Source organism: Periplaneta americana, chromosome 7 (assembly GCF_040183065.1).
Source record: "Periplaneta americana isolate PAMFEO1 chromosome 7, P.americana_PAMFEO1_priV1, whole genome shotgun sequence".
In the NCBI taxonomy this organism is placed as follows: domain Eukaryota; kingdom Metazoa; phylum Arthropoda; class Insecta; order Blattodea; family Blattidae; genus Periplaneta; species Periplaneta americana.
Window position 1 is genome coordinate 99,301,601 of NC_091123.1, and position 17,710 is coordinate 99,319,310.

A 17,710-nucleotide genomic window follows, 5' to 3' on the forward strand; every position below is an offset into this window, starting at 1 on the left:
AAAGAGGGCTGCTAGGGGCAGCGATGCATTCGTCCAGCATCCACTAATCGAAGCAGAAGGCCTGCTCTATGATTCTGGCCCATCATTTCCATCTACCTCAGTTCAACTCAAAATTCAGCCAGGAGGTCCCTCCTTTACGGTTGATCTATCGAAGGAGAAGCCAGAGAGTCGATAGCAGAAGTACGAAAGTACCCCGTCACCGTTCACCATTCTTTCGACAGTTATCTTGTCTCCCTTTATATCGAGTTTCCAATAACATCTTAATTATGTCGTAATACTCTCGTTTCCTCGACCATGTGAGCCAGTGTAGAAAATGTAGAAATCTTTTCAATAAATGCATAGGCTATGAAATCAATTAACCTCCTGTTCTGGTTCGTCTCATACTGAAGCTCCAGCCTTTTGTCGATGATACTGTTTCCTCTCTCTCCACCTTAACGCCAGAAGGACACATTGGCTCACAACAGTTTGATATAGGTCTTTATGGATTTCTTAGAGTAAGATTTTGAGACAAGAAGTCTACGTCGAGAGAAACAGTCCTGGACTATTGTGCTACTGAAAGTTATCTTTATGCCTAAGGGAAAGATTCCTTCCACACAGTAACCACAGACATCTTTCGGCGTGTAAGAATGATGAACTCAATTACATTTTACATTTTCACATTTTCAGTGTAGTGACACCCATAACAGCCTGCTAGGTCCACATCATTCACAGCAATATGCCTCACAAAATATGCAAGAAATATTGACAAAAAATACAGTACTATATTACGATTATTAACACAGGACCAAGTACGCGTTTCCCCTCTCATTATCACTCCTTGATGAATATCCGAATTCTATTATTTTGTTACATCTATTTTGAATCTTTCACAGACGAAAATGAAGATGAGTAGAATACTAACATAATAACTATGCAGAATATACGGAGTCCAAACACTGGGTTGAATTATATTAACAAAATTTAGATAAGCAAGAGTTTCATGAACTTCGGAAATATGACGTGTAACGTATTTACTTTTTAGTCATTTTTAAAATTATACAATAGAAATTATGCATAGTCTTTACAAAATGAAACTACATTTACTGAAATAGTTCTTTTAAAAATGTTTCTGTGACATCAACTTTAAATCTTTCCATGTATAATTCATTACTATCTCAAACTACATAATTATTATTCTCATACCAGTTCATTACATCTCCAATTCATAGCAACTGGTAATTGAATTTTCACTTGAAATCCAATACTGTATTGTAACACATTTCTAAAGTAGAATTTACTGGAATATAACAATTCAACATCTAAAATTATTCTTCATATTATCTTTGAACTTATCACTTTTGTTGACGTCGTACAAAATTTTGTCCAATATTCTTTTGAGAAGATTAACTCCATATATAGATGACATTATTGGAGATCATCAATGTGGTTTTAGGCGTAATAGATCAACTATTGACCAGATATTTTGTATTCGACAGATAATCGAGAAAACATGGGAGTATAAGGGTACAGTGCATCAGTTATTCATAGATTTCAAAAAGGCATATGACTCAGTTAAGAGAGAAGTTTTATATGATATTCTTATTGAATTTGGTATTCCCAAGAAACTAGTTCGATTAATTAAAATGTGTCTCAGTGAAACGTACAGCAGAGTTCGTATAGGTCAGTTTCTATCAGATGCGTTTCCAATTCACTGTGGGCTAAAGCAAGGAGATGCACTATCACCTTTACTTTTTAACTTTGCTCTAGAGTATGCCATTAGGAAAGGCCAGGATAACAGGCAGGGTTTGGAATTGAACGGGTTACATCAGCTTCTTGTCTATGCGGATGACGTGAATATGCTAGGAGAAAATCCACAAACGATTAGGGAAAGCACGGGAATTTTGCTGGAAGCAAGTAAAGAGATAGGTTTGGATGTAAATCTCGAAAAGACATAGTATATGATTATATCTCGTGACGAGAATATTGTACGAAATGGAAATATAAAAATTGGAAATTTATCTTTTGAAGAGGTGGAGAAGTTCAAATATCTGGGAGCAACAGTAACAAATATAAATTATACTCGGGAGGAAATAAAACACAGAATAAATATGGGAAATGCTGTTATTATTCGGTTGAGAAACTTTTATAATCCAGTCTGCTGTCAAAAAATCTGAAAGTTAGAATTTATAAAAAGTTATATTACCGGTTGTTCTGTATGGTTGTGAAACTTGGACTCTCACTTTGAGAGGGGAACAGAGATTAAGGGTGTTTGAGAATAAGTTGCTTAGGAAAATATTTGGGGCTAAGAGGGATGAAGTTACAGGAGAATGGAGAAAGTTACACAACACAGAACTGCACGCATTGTATTCTTCACCTGACACAATTAGGAACATTAAATCCAGAAGTTTGAGATGGGCAGGACATGTAGCACATATGGGTTAATCCAGAAATGCATATAGAGTGTTAGTTGGGAGACCGGAAGGAAAAAGACCTTTAGGGAGACCGAGACGTAGATGGGAGGATAATATTAAAATGGATTTGAGGGAGGTGGGATATGATGATAGAGAATGGATTAATTTTGCTTAGGATAGGGACCAATGGCTGGCTTATGTGAGGGCGGCAATGAACCTCCGGGTTCCTTAAAAGCCAGTAAGTAAGTAAGTAAGCATTACCTTTGAACTATAAATTTCACTTTTTATTCGTCAGCAGTTTTTTTTTAAATGAATTGATAATAATATGTGAAATAAATATCAAAATAGACTCACAGGTAGAAAAACGGTACACTGGTATATTACAAAAAATCAATTAATTTATAATGAAAATTGTTCTATAGTACTATTAGAACAATATATATATATATATATATATATATATATATATATATATATATATATATATATATATATATATATATATTTCAGTGACATACTGTGCCAGTATTGAGTTTGGTGTATATTCTACGACAATGACAATGAAATTATCGTGGTACCTTTTAAAATAAATTGAAGGGTGTGTTCCCAAAACGCGTTAAGTCCATTTTTTATGAAAGAATATAGCTTGTTTTTTCCACCATTCTGTGGACTGAGCGCAGTAATACGAACTTTTAGACAAGGATTGGCATTATTTTAGAAGAGAGCGAGCTTAAAATAAGATAGAAGTCTCAAACATAGTCATGTAATATTAAATCATAATAAATATCAAATGGACTTAACGGGTTTTGGAATCACACTCTACAATTCAGTTGCATGATGACTGGAAACATTCACCGTCAATTCACCGTCACCAATTAATAAGTAATATATTCTATGTGTGTTTTCCAATTCAAGTGATTATGCAACTCTAAACCAAGAAACTTTGTGCTTATAGATCCTTCGACATGAGTTCCATTTAATCTAATACTGTAGGAAACCTGAACATTATTGTGTGTACTAAATTTGACTACACTGGTTTTACCAACATTAAGTGCTAGTTTATTTGCATGGCACCATTCATTCATTAGAGTCAACACCGAATTAGAAATGCTTAAAAATGATCTTATTGTTTACTTGAAATAATAAAACTTGTATCATCTCCAAAGAAAATTACATGGCATAAATTGTTTATGGTTAAGGCTAAATCATTATTATAAAAAAATGGACCTAAAATTGACACCTGGGGAATTTCATGTTTAATTCATTGTGTGATATGCCACAATTTCTTATTATTAATAGATTGGTGCATAATTCCGTAGCGATTTTTCATAATTATATTAAACACATCAGATACCGTACACATAAGAGAGAAGTTAATCATCAACAATATACTCTCCTTCACTATTTACAATAGTTTGCCAACGCTGGAATAGTTTTTCGATTCCACATCTGTAGAAATCGCGTGGTTTTGAGCTAAAGAAGTCGTCAAGCCATGTTCGGAGCTCATTTTCATCCGGAAAAGAAGTTCCTTGAAAGTTGTTCGATTGAGAGCGGAAAAAGTGAAAACCTAAGGGCGCAAAATCGGGTTAATAAGGTGAGTGCGAATGACCTCTCAATTGAACTCCTGGATAGTGTTTAGTGTCAGGTTTTCCTTATGTTAGCATAACGTCAACATTTCTCGTAACCACTAACGACATTGGATAGGAATGTTTGATGTTGTTCACGAGCAAGCAAGCAAAGATACACATATGGTCTCCCGCTGATTTTTGTGGTTTTGGCTTAGAGCATGCGTTACCCATACATCTGATAGTCCACACCTGTGGAGTAACGGCTAGCGCGTCTGGCTGCGAAACCAGGTGGCCTGGGTTCGATTGCCGGTTGGGGCAAGTTACCTGGTTGAGGTTTTTTTCGGGGTTTTCCCTCAACCCAATATGAGCAAATGCTGGGTAACTTTCGGTGCTGGACCCCGTACTCATTTCACCGGCATTATCACCTTCATCTCATTCAGACGCTAAATAACCAAAGTTGTCGATAAAGCGTCGTAAAATAACCTACTAAAAAAATACATCTGAATTTTTAACCTTGCCCATTGAATGCAAATGTTGCACGATGGTGGAATGGTCACAATGACGTGGATCATTGTGGATTAATGTGTTTAAACTGTCTTCAACAAAACCCCGACCGTCTTCCTGAACGTGGAGTGTCACAAATTTCCAAACGACCCTCCTTTAAACGAGAAAACCATTTTCTTGTCGTGCTCTCTCCGATAGTACGTACTGTCCCCATACATGGCGAAAATGTTTCTAACCGCCTTCGCTTGCTTTCGTCCCTCTATTGAACTCAAAAAGAATAATATGTCGGAAATGTTCCACTTTCTCCACTTCCCACTCCATTTTCTAACGTCCACGGCTCCAATTGCTATCTGCAATACTGAAAATTTCAATATGTAAACTCAAGCACAACAATTGAACTTAAATAAAAAATGACAATAGATAAATAAACCCATGGCAACCGGAGTACCAACACGCGAAACAAAATCGCTAAGAATTTATGCACCAATCCAATAAATGTAAAGATTGCAAGAAAACTTGTAACACTAGGGAGCTACGGTCTCACTAATATTTATAAACTTCTCTTTTGCTTCATTAGAGATTTCCAACAGAAAAGGAATATTTATATGCAAATAAACTATAATGATAAAATAAGTGGCAATGAATTTATCAATGTAGTTTATTACGTATCGTATAACATTTTCCAAGAACGACTAATGGCATTTATAATATGATAAACTTTTCAAATAATTACACTAACGATAGTTGCATGATTTGTCTCATGAGTTATTTCACAAGTCGATCTAGCCTATCAATTTGGGGATGGGAGCATGAGCTTGTTTTCTATAGGTACCAATAATTATAGATAATTTGAATAATTTCTCAGATTTCGTTTACATTTCTATAGAGTCATCATATCGTCTCCTTTTACAATGCTCTCTATCATTCATGGGGTAGGCAAGGGATCAGAAAGAGACCTTGCTCTCCCTAAATGTAAAACACAAATCAAAATAGAACTTTTAACACTGAATAATTACTGAGAACACGATATTTTCTAGAGAACTAATATTAAAATGCTTTGTAACGCAAATGCATTCTATTCACATACCACATCCTGTCGTTCAGAAGTCGTTGCAGACATTGTGTCATAGATCTATAATTGCCCCCCCCCACCAACTAATGGAAATCCTGGTTACAACCATGTTATCATTTGAAAATATAAATTAATTAAGAATATGTCAAATAAAATAATATGCTTCTTGCTTCTTTTACAATTTTTTTACTTATATTTCAATACCCGCAGCAGTAAAAACAATCAAAAGTGTATTAATTTATCTTAACTCATATCAGCAATATTACCGCATTAAATCAAACACCAGATTCGATTAAAGTATTCACAACATTTATTTAACACAGGCACTCTCAACTACTGCCAAGCTCAACGTTGTTCTAATCTATCTAAAACTGAACAAATATATATATTTAATTACAAGTTGTTGAAGTCGGTGAATAAATCTGACTCTGGTAAGGGTGACTGGTATGTAAATTATATATGTCTTATTTTAATAGTTTTATTTATATATTTTTATATATTCTAATTGCATAGTAGACATAAGACAAATTGTGTTATATACTTAATTTCAATTCAGGAATCCGCCCCTGAGCACGAGTTCTACTCTTTCAAGGGTGAGCTAAAATTTTTCTGTATATATTACATCTATGTTACAATTATTAGCAAAATAAATAAATAAATAAATAAATAAATAAATAAATAAATAAATAAATAAATAAATAAATAAATAGTAAGAAAAGAGCAACGAAATAATATTTTTGTACAATTTAACAAATGAAAGAAATGTAATTTTTACTTGGTTATTTAATGACTCTGTATCAACTATGAAGTTATTTAGCATCGTTGGGATTGGTGATATCTAGACGATATTCGTTGAGATGAGGCCGAGGATTCGACAAGGATTACTTGACGTTTGTCTTACGGTTGGGGATAATCTTGGGAAATTATAGGTAACCAGCCGAAGTGGGAATCGAACCCGCGCTCGAGTGAAACTCTGGATCAGCCTTAGGCGACAACAAGAAATGTAATAAATTAATTAAAATATATAATAAGAGAATACATTGATTAATACTAATAAATAAATAAACAAACAAATAAATATCTACTTAAATAACTAAATAAGTAAAGCAACAATACATAAAGCAACTACGGCAATTTTGAGGGCTTAGCATCAGCCTGCCCAGATCCTCCCTAAATCCGCTTACGAGAGATTTTAAGAGGAGACTCAATGGCCTTAACTTTGCCAGAATAAATATGTACGTACGTAACTAAGTAAGTAATTAAATAAATCCGCCTATGGCTTATTTAAATATATGTAATAAATAAGCCATGTGTATTTTCTTCTTATTTGCCATTTTGATGATGGTAATATTATTGAATAGGCCTATGTATTGTGTAATATAATTATTAGTATATTTTTTTTCTGTTTCTCTAATTCGTGCAACTTATTAAGAAAATGTATCATATTTTCCAAGTTCTTATAAATGTTTCAGCGAACCTGAAAGAAAAATGTGTCCAATATAACATATATAGTTCGCTTATAAGTAACTGCTTGTGTCCCTGTTATTTTTACTGTAACTTGTTCACAAGTAACTGCTGTGTCTCTGTTATTTATATTGTAATTTTTTCGTACGTAACTGCTTGTGTCTCTGTTATTTATGTTGTAACTTGTTCGTAAGTAAATGCTCCTGTATCTGCTATTTATATTGTAACTTGTCCGTAAGTAACTGCTTCTGTGTCTGCTATTTATATTGTAACTTCTTCGTAAGTACTGCTTGTGTCTCTGCTATTTGTAACTTTTCGTGAGTAGTTAACTGCTTCTGTGTCTGCTATTTATATTGCAACTTGTTCGTAAGTAACTGCTTCTGTGTCTGCTATTTATATTGTAACTTCTTCGTAAGTACTGCTTGTGTCTCTGCTATTTGTAACTTTTTCGTGAGTAGCTAACTGCTTCTGTGTCTGCTATTTATATTGTAACCTGTTCGTAAGTAACTGCTTCTGTGTCTGCTATTTATATTGTAACCTGTTCGTAAGTAACTACTTCTGTGTCTGCTATTTACATTGTAACTTGTTCGTAAGTAACTGCTTGTGTCTCTGATATTTGTAACTTTTTCGTGAGTAGCTAACTGCTTCTGTGTCTGCTATTTAAATTGTAACCTGTTCGTAAGTAACTGCTTCTGTGTCTGCTATTTATATTGTAACTTGTTGGTAAGTAACTGCTTGTGTCGCTGCTATTTGTAACTTTTTCGTGAGTAGCTAACTGCTTCTGTGTCTCTGCTAGTTATATAACCGTTAAATATAAATTCCTCGTAAGTAACATCAACTTTGTCCACAAAATTATTACGTTATTAAATAACCGTTAGTTGTAACCGTTATCAAAAGCAACGGTAACAGTTATAACAGTTACAAGAAAATAACCGTTTGTCACATTCCCATAATGGGGCTCTAATGGTGAAGGGCGCTCAGCCGAAGCGTGATATCGACTTCACTTTCTACTAGCATAGAGGTCAAGACATTACAGCACATTAAATAAATAAATAAATAAATAAATAAATAAATAAATAAATAAATAAATAAATAAATAAATAAATAAATAAATAAAATAAATAAATAAATAAGAAAGTATGGAAGGTCTAGCTCCCTGCCTCATGTAAGTGCCTAATAGATGGATAAGTAGACCTATATCTTTACATAGCCTAAGTACCGTACTTCACTTATATAAGATATTTATGTGTTTTTTTTTATTTCCAATTTATCATTTTTTTGCAATCTGATATGGTTGACAGACGTTAAATAACCTGAGATGTTACAAGTTAAAGTATATTGTTTTAATAGTAAAAGAACCATTCCGTCATTTTGACCCATATTGATATTTAATTTATTTATATCTCCTCTGTGTATTGGCTCTTTAAGTTCGTTATTCGAGCATTTTATTGAGTTTGCTCTCTTTAAGTCCCCTGAAAATTTCAACTCCCAAATGTTATTTATGGGCGTAACAAGTACAGCTACCTAGCAGGACCAACACAGGTCTCCCTTATTTTCATGCAGCAGCAAACTACAAATATTACTGTTTTATGATCGTTTTCCGCCGTGTAACAACATTTAACTCAATACATTGTCGCCATGTGGCAAGTTTATTGAATGTATGCAGCTGTTCTATCATATTACGTACGAAAATACCCCCTTTCCTTAGGCTCAAAATATTCGAACGACAATAGGGAGTTTATAACCGCTTTCCGGTGACATTACAATACAGTCAATATATTTTGGATGACAGCGGCAATTCTTTTGACAACTGTGTGAAGTAGCGTATTTCATTAGTCTATCTCAAGATTCATATTCGCCATTTACTGTAGTTCTTTTTCAAACATTCCATAAAAGAGTTCGAGCAATGAAGGACTTCTGGCACGAAAGAAATTCTGCATTATTTAGAAACATTGTCAGAAATATATTCGGAGAGAGAATACCCAGTTAGTGATTGTGACTAACGAAGATAAGAATGAGACTGGAGATCCTAATTATATCTCCCAAGATTGTACATCCCAGCAGTGTCCAGGGAATCTGGGAGAAGACCTGTCAGATTGGAGGTTGTCATAACAGAAATAAGAGGGCACATGTCTGTGCAAATTTTTGAGAGACGAATGCAATGTTGTGAAAGAATAATGTATGTGTGTACAAGATGTGATTATAATAACCAATATATATATTTCCAAAATATATAATGTACAATTCAATGAACATGAATATTTAATTGCACATGATGTTAAGATCAGAATTTCATCTGAGTAATGATAGAATTAATATGCTAGTAGTTATACAGAGCTAATAAAACATGTTTTTCATCTAAACATAACATAATTTTTTCATATAAGATGAGTGTATACCGGTCTCAAATTATGTTCTGAAATTAACTCTCAACTCTTTAATTACATTCACTAAGTCTGTAGTAAGATCTTATTTCAAGTAAAAGTATTTAATAAGACAAGAATTGACGATAAAACTGCTGGTCAAAATGACCGCTACTGGTCGTACTAGGTAATTTGAAAGTACCGGTCATCGTAGTGTTAAGATAACCTCATCGTCATCTCCATTCTAGATTCTAACTCTTTTTGCATTCGTTCTAATACGAGAATTGTGAATCAGCATTAACTTTTCACTAATGACTGAAACTCTGGGAGCATGGCGCAAGTTCTGTAATTAAAAAAAAACGCAGGAGAATCACAGACAAGAGATGTATACGACCTCACTCCTTCGTTACTCAGAATCCAACCCGGGTCTTCTGAATTTGCAGCCAGAGAAGTAACAACTTCAGCTGAATTTGAGAGCAAGATAACTTATTGGATTATTTTTCCACAAACTTAATGCAATTTATTAGCCATAAAATGGTTTATAAACCATTTCTGAGAAGTCTGTGTAGCTGAGGCCTTGAATTTTAATCTTGATCTTTGCTCAGAAATCAAGATGTTCAACTTGGATTTTCTTGTAGGTGGTTTTCAATTATACATGCTCGGTGGTGTCCGGACTGCTGCCGGCTGCCTGCCACATGAATTATTGAGCATCGCGGCAGACGCCAGTATCTACCTGTTTGCCTGGCTCCATAAAAACATTGACTAGCACTTTCGTACACAAGTCATATGTGCAATCTCTCTCATGGTATCTGTAACCCATCAAATCATTCACCACGGCCATGGATATGCAGGAATTGTTAATCATCTCTAAGCTATACAGAAGGGGGTAATGGGGAAGGTAAATTTTGAGTTACGGGATTGAGATTGCCTCGTCGTCTTCTATTTATCTGTCTTTTCTCCATCTTCATCATTATGCGATTGAAGTTTTGTATCCCATTTTAACATGATCCACGCTGTCATCTTTTCTGTGGTATTTCAATTGCTGGTAGGCCTATAGAAACAATGAATTTAATTTTCAGAAGAGATGACACATGGTAAGTGTTCTGTATTTACATTTACACGGACAACTCAGCTGTTTAAGCGTATAGATTACAATATTTTTATTCAGTCTATGGAGGGACGGACGGAAGTCTTTCTGCACCCAATCGACCTGCTGTTCACGCAGTCCCCGGGGGAGGAAAAGGTTAAATGACTCAAAGCGAAGAGTGGATATGAGCCTATGAAGTGCGAGAGGTGCGTCAGGCTGATTTTCAAAGTTACAAGTCTTCAACTCCTATCCACATGACTCGCTAAATGGAAGTGCTGACAACATTTTATGATAGTGCTCAGTGCACATAGAAGTTAAACATGTGGGCTCTGGCTGCATATTTCTTCTATCTTCACCTAAGCTGGTAAGCATTAGGTAGTACATTTTAATGAAATGAAATACTGGATAAAATAAGGTGAAATGGAGTCATTTTTCTAATGAAACTTTTGAAATAAAGGAAATGAGAAACACTCTTCCTCCGATGATAGACTACTGTTCACCCCAGTCTGGGGAGGGGTATCTGAATTTGCGGAATGGTAAACATGGGGTCTAGCACTCATGGTTAGATTGAGATTCTGTAAGAGCACTGTTCTTTTATTTCTATGTATTTGTAAATATGGCTAATTATAAGTGAAGAGTGAGAGAATCTTACGTCAATCTACAAGCACAATTGAATTTTGACAATGGAGGATATTACCGGACACATTTCGTTCACAAACAACGTTATTATACATACTGTAAATCTAAGACATGGACGTTCTTATTCTTACTCTATGACTTAGCACTGATAGCGTCCTTTGGTCTTGTGCAGGTGGTACAAACAGCTTATTGTTTAAAATGTATCATCGCCTTTCTCACAACATAAATTCTTGTCACTTATTCCGACTTACTATAATCGCGTTACTGATAAGATAGTACTTACTTACTTATTTATGGCTTTTAAGAACCCCGGAGATCAATTTCCGCCCTCACAAAACACCGCCATCGGTCCCTATCCTAAGCAAGATTAATTCAGTCCCTACCATCATATTCCACCTCCCTCAAATTCATTTTAATATTATCCTCTCATTCACGTCCCGGCCTCTCTAAAGGTCTTTTTCTCTCCGGCCTCACAACCAACACTCTTCATGCATTTCTGGATTCGCCCATTTGAGCTACATGCCCTGCACATCTCAAAAGTCTAGATTTAATGTTCCTATTTATGTCAGATGAAGAATACAATGCCTGCAGTTCTGCGTTGTGTAACTTTCTCCATTCTTCTGTAACTTCATCCCTCTTAGCCAAAATATTTTCCTAAGTACCTTATTCTCAAACACTCTTAACCTCTGTTCCTCTCTAAAAGTGAGAGTCCAAATTTGACAACCATACAAAACAACCCATAATATAACTTATTGTTTTATAAATTCCGACTTTTAGTTTCTTTGAGAGCAAACTGGATGACAAAACCTTCTCAACTGTATAATAACAGTTATTTACATTATTTATTCTGCATTTAATTTCCTTCCGAGTATCATTTATATTTGTTACTGTTGCTCCAAGGTATTTGAATTTTTCAATCTCTTCAAAGGATAAATTTCCAATTTTTATATTTCCATTTCGTACTATGTTCTAGTCACGAGACATAATCATATACTTTGTCTTTTCGGGATTTACTTCCAAACGTATCGCTTTATTTGGTTCAAATAAAATTTGCCTATTTTCCCTAATCGGTCGTTGATCTTCTCCTAATATATTCACGCCATCCAAATAGACAATCAGCTGATGTAACCCGCACAAGAAACCATGTCTGTTATCCTGGACTTACCTAATGGCATATCGTCGTTGTTCCTGCAATAACTCCCATGTGCAAAATATACAATTTTTCAGTAGGAAGAAAAAACACATTTATTCATCCTATGGCAGTGGTATATAGGAGACTGTGAATTCTTACATTTTCGAAAGAAAGAAATATAATTACATATAGAAGATTTTATTATTTGCTGTATCACTATTTAAGTTATTTTAATAGAGCAAAGATCTGAAAATCGATAAATATGTCACATAGGAGTTATTACATAAAACAACGACGAAATTCTAGAGCAAAGTTAAAAAGTAAAGATGATAGTGCATCTCTTTGCTTTAGCTCGCAGTGAATGGGAAAAGCATCAGATATATACTGACCTATACGATTCTGCTGTACGTTTCACTGAGACACATTTTAATTAATGTAAATAGTTTCTTGGGAATACCAAATTCAATAAGAATATCATATAAAACTTCTCTCTTAACCGAGTCGTAGCCGACAAGACATTAACGTCAGGAAATATTCAACGTTCCAGACGCATATGTAGGCCTATATAATGTATTTTTAACGAGCACAGAACTGACTACCCTACTGACACAAATAGGCCTATAGTGATTACCAAGTCATGACAACAATTTATTTTGTGCCAACTTTCGAGCCCCCGACGGAGTTTTAACAAATTTCGGTGGAAAAACGAAACCTCTGCAATTTATTGACGTCAATATATAACGTAAACTTTAAAAAAATATCGAAAGCTGGGGAGTGCAAAGTCAGTCAGTTTACAACCTTCGTAGGATATGGAAGTACTGGAGCATCAACTCTACACACCATATCATTCACCTTGTGATTCTGTGACTTGATACTTAAAGTGAAATCTCTAGTGCAAGGAGTGGTGCAGTGCAAGATTTAGCAATCGTGAAGCTGATGGTATTTGTCATCTTCCTCTTAGCTGCCAGCGAACAATCTTGGAATTATTTTGAAGTGCGTTAATGTCTTAACATTATTACTCTTACTGTGCGTGAATAAATAAATACTTGTCTGCAATGACAAGTTTGAATTGTATGTTTTGTTCTCTCTTCCCTTGCTTAAAAACCCTTCACAAATAACTGTTCTGACATTAATCGGTAGCATGCATGGAAGTAGAGAGCTCACCCTACTCTGCAAAGCTATCACTTCCTGTTTGATGATTTGATACCAAATGTGTCTTTCAGTGCGTTTGTATACAGTTCGACAGAAAACAAGTTCGACCTTCTATGGTTTCACTGCTTACGTAGGAGAATTAGACATGCCCCTATATGGGCACTAAGAAATGGGTTTGCCATTTGTATGGGAACTGGTTCTGTGTCTTGTAGTGATAGTTTGTTAAAGGAAAACAGAATATTTTATTGATTAGGACATCCATATTTAATCACTGATTTTAAATTAATGAACGCTTCTTTTTCTATTTGAGAATTGTGCCGTTTGTGAGACAAAACTGTCGAAACCCACTGTGGTACTAGAAGCGCACGCACAGGTTTCGGGGCGGGCAGGAAATGCAAGTACAGTACTGTATTCGTTGATGGATAAGCAATAAGAATTTTTATTCATTTCACCTGCCACACCCACTACCCTTATTGGGCTGAACTTTCAATTCTGTTCAGTCGAACTTAGGAGAGTCCACTGTATTTCGAAAATTCTTTAGTAAAACGTATTTGCCCAAATTTTGTTATAAAACATAAAAAAATCTCAATATGTCTAGATATTTGCATAAGATGATATATCGGCTTCTCAACCTGACGTCAGAAGTGTAAATCACCCTTACATTTGGCACGAAACTTGATCTCCAATTAATACGACACAAGACAACATTTATTTATTAGTTTGTTTATTATTTATTTATTATTTATTTATTTATTTATTTATTTATTCTGGTCCAGTTAAGGCCATCAGGCCTTCTCTTCCACAACGCCAGGAATACAAATACAATAATAGTAATAAACAGAAAAAAATACACTAAATACAAAATAAAGCTACACAAGATATAAAGATAGAGAGAAAAAAACACTATAAACATAGTAAAACCACACAAAACTATACACAGGTTGCAGTCACACAAACTTTAAATGAGTGATTAAGTATCATAATTAAATGTATCCTAACTAATTAACTAGCATAAACAAGAAACTTGCAATTTTAATCTAGGTTAACAAAGAAAAAGAAAAAAAAAAGACAAATCAATATTTCTAGCAATACCTACAAACATTAACTAAGACAAAATTTTCCAATTTAATTTTGAATTGTGATAAAGTCCGGCAGTCCCTGACGTCATTAGGTAACGAATTCCAGAGGCGAGGTATTTCTACAGTATAGGAACATGAGTATAAAGACGTTCTATGATGAGGGATAGAAAGAAGTGCTTGATGTCAGTTTCGAAGAGTTGTAAGAAATTGAAAGCGCGATAACAGATAATTCGGAGTAGAAGTATGTATGTAGAACGAATTTCTACCACTTAGTCTAAAAAGAATCTCATTGACGACATAAAAGCATTATATCGTGGACGGAATTTGATTTCACGATTTAATAGCAATAATGTTGTTATTATTATTATTATTATTATTATTATTATTATATTATTTTTATTATCATTATAATTATTATAAAATATATGACAGTAAAATTTGTAATTTAAATATCAAATATATCTAGCCCTACGATATTTTCTACTGTGCGTCCAGGAATGAGTGTATTCATTCATATTGTTCTGGCCAAGAGCATGTCTTTCGCGGCAAACCCAGCATTCTCCAGTCTTTGCTACTTCTTACCTTCCGCTTAGTCTCCGAATACGATCCATTTAAATTAAGAAATACTCATTATGCCATGTTTGCAGTTTTTCTTTGGAAACGTAAATGCGGTAATTTCCCGTTGCTTTCCGCATACCATTCCCTCTATCACATCTTAAAAGATCCCAGGGGGCCCCAGCGTGGAGATAAGGAGAGTGGATTTGACTAGTTAGGCCCTCCGGACTTTGCCAAAATTCACTCCAAGGGTTAAATATCAGTTCTATCAGGGATTTTGACCTAATTAGAGACCGGGAGTTGCCTATAAGGAAGCTATATTGCATGATAATAGTTTAAGCCATACCGATCAGTTCCAACTGCAGCACTTGGTTCTTCGTTGTGTCTCGTTTACGAATTTTTTTTTTCGTAACCATTTAGTTGTATTGTTACATTTTCGGTATTAGAGTGTCATTACATTTTAAATGATTACGCGTATTTAAGAAGTCTGTATTCACTACGAGGTTATATTTAGTGTCGATGAGATTGACGTTAGCGAGATGGTATTGGCAAGATGAGTGTGGGTATTTGCCGTGAGATTCCTTGGCATTCCCCTTAGGTTTGGGGAACATCTCGCATAAACTAAGTACGGTATGTAAACAGTAGGGAACGAAGTTGAGACACCAAAACATTGCTTAGGGGCGGCTACAGGTATAAGGAACACAGGACATAAGATGACACTAGCTGTTTATTATACTGATGTACCTTCAGATTCGTACGCAAAATTAAATACGTCATGTAACGGGAGCTCTCTTCATTCGGAGTTTAATGGATGCGGGTTTTGTATTGTTTACTGCATTCTGATAGGGTTTTTTTTCGACACAGCATGCCTAGTTTCTGTTTTAAAAGTAAACCTTTTTTCAGGAGTTCAGTTGTGCTCAAGTGAAGGGAGGTACTTTGACGATATATTAAAATACCGCCAATAAAATCTGTAACTTTGCCTGTGCTTGTAAAAGAGTTCGAATATGATTATTTTTCAGCCAAGAATGAAAATATATTGTGGTATAAAGTATGTAAGTCGCACATAAAAGTTAAAAAACGTCGTGATTTACAAAACATTATGACTCTAAAAGACACATCGAACATCTGAAATTATTTAGTGAATCGATTTCGATTAGTTCACTATTTGTTATGACTTGTCTCTGATATTCCGTTCAATAAACTTGAGAATCCACATTGTAAACGATTGAAAAATATAGGCTACATCTATAAAATTGCCGACTCCAACAACCATGTGTACACAATACTTACCCTCGTGTTATGAAAGAATTTTAAGTACTGTATGACCAGAACAATAAAAGAGTTAAAGTAAAACCGAAGAGAGTTCTTGGAAAACACCCTGCATATCTGAAACACTGTGAAGTGCAATATGAATTAACTAGTGAACAGGCAAAAACAATATACTTCGTACAACAACATTATAATAAATATTATTATCTATTTAAAATTCGCACCACTAACATCGTGTGATGTCGGGAGAACATTTTCTTAGTACAGCATTGTTTCAGTGACAATCGAACAGGTTTATATTTGATGATTTACGAATTTATGCAGTTGTACATTGCAACAAATTAGTGACACTTAAAGTACACAATCCAATTTTATTTAAAATCTATCGCCATTTTCTACAACGAAGTCGTTTTCGTAAATGTGTTTATAATCTGTTTGTTTTCGTCACCTAACTATATACTACGGAGCAATTTTTGATTGAAGCATAGCAGTGCTCAGTAGAAGTCCTTGTACTATCCTGAGTTAGTGTAAACAACACGACTTAGTATAATACGCGATGTAGCTTCATAGGTTCGGTGTCCAAAGTTCCTTCCCTACTCATATCCGAGAGTAACACCGAAACGGCAAATACTTCATAGAATTTCGAATTAGTATTCATACGTCTAGGCCTATGTAGGCCCTATGTCTGATTGTGTCAAATACAGGGTGGAAGTGAAATAGCCTAGCAGATTTACAGAGCGAATAGTTCATGTTGTATGTAATAAACATTATAATATCTTATTGGTGGAAAGTTATTAGTTTTTTCAGAGAAAAGAGTTTTTTTTTCTCAAATGTTTAACACCTCTTATTCGGTAACTATACCAAGTGCGATCGTGATTTTTACCCATATTGATAGGAAACCTAATGAAGAATAATTTATCCCTCTGGGGTATATCAATATTGTGGACGATTTTCGTGTAAATTTAATTTTAAAAATCTCTAAACTCAAGCCATTGCACGCTGCGAGTTGGTTGCAACACAGCGCCAGGAATAACAGCTCATGTAGCGAAATACACCGGATTACCGAGTTTGTTGAACTCTAACATCACTATCACGAGAAGTGTGTGTTCGCGGCGATGTTGTCGGACTGCTGAAATTTTAAACTTAATTTTTATAATTAACCGTGCATTTAATCACAAAACGTAATATAGTTTTTCTATTCATTTCAGTGTACTCTGTCGTCCCTTTCAATCCGCAAGGCTATTTCACTTTCACTCTGTATATACTGCATTTGTTTGTAAGTTTTCTTCTTCATGGCAGTATTGAAGATAGAATAGAGGTAATGACACTCACTTTCTGTAACAGAGTTTCATTAGTGCTTGCCTTCTCTTCGCTCCAATGTTCATGTGCTTTCATCTGCCTTTATTTTCGATCTCCACATACACTAGTTTTAAGTT

The 17,710-nt window shown here is 34.8% G+C and overlaps 1 protein-coding gene across 1 annotated transcript in view; it reads left to right on the forward strand.

The window, feature by feature from the left end:
* The window catches only part of LOC138702778 (carbonic anhydrase-related protein 10-like), a 1,183,548-nt gene that overhangs the window by 178,921 nt on the left and 986,917 nt on the right, over positions 1-17,710 (forward strand). The window lies entirely within an intron of this gene.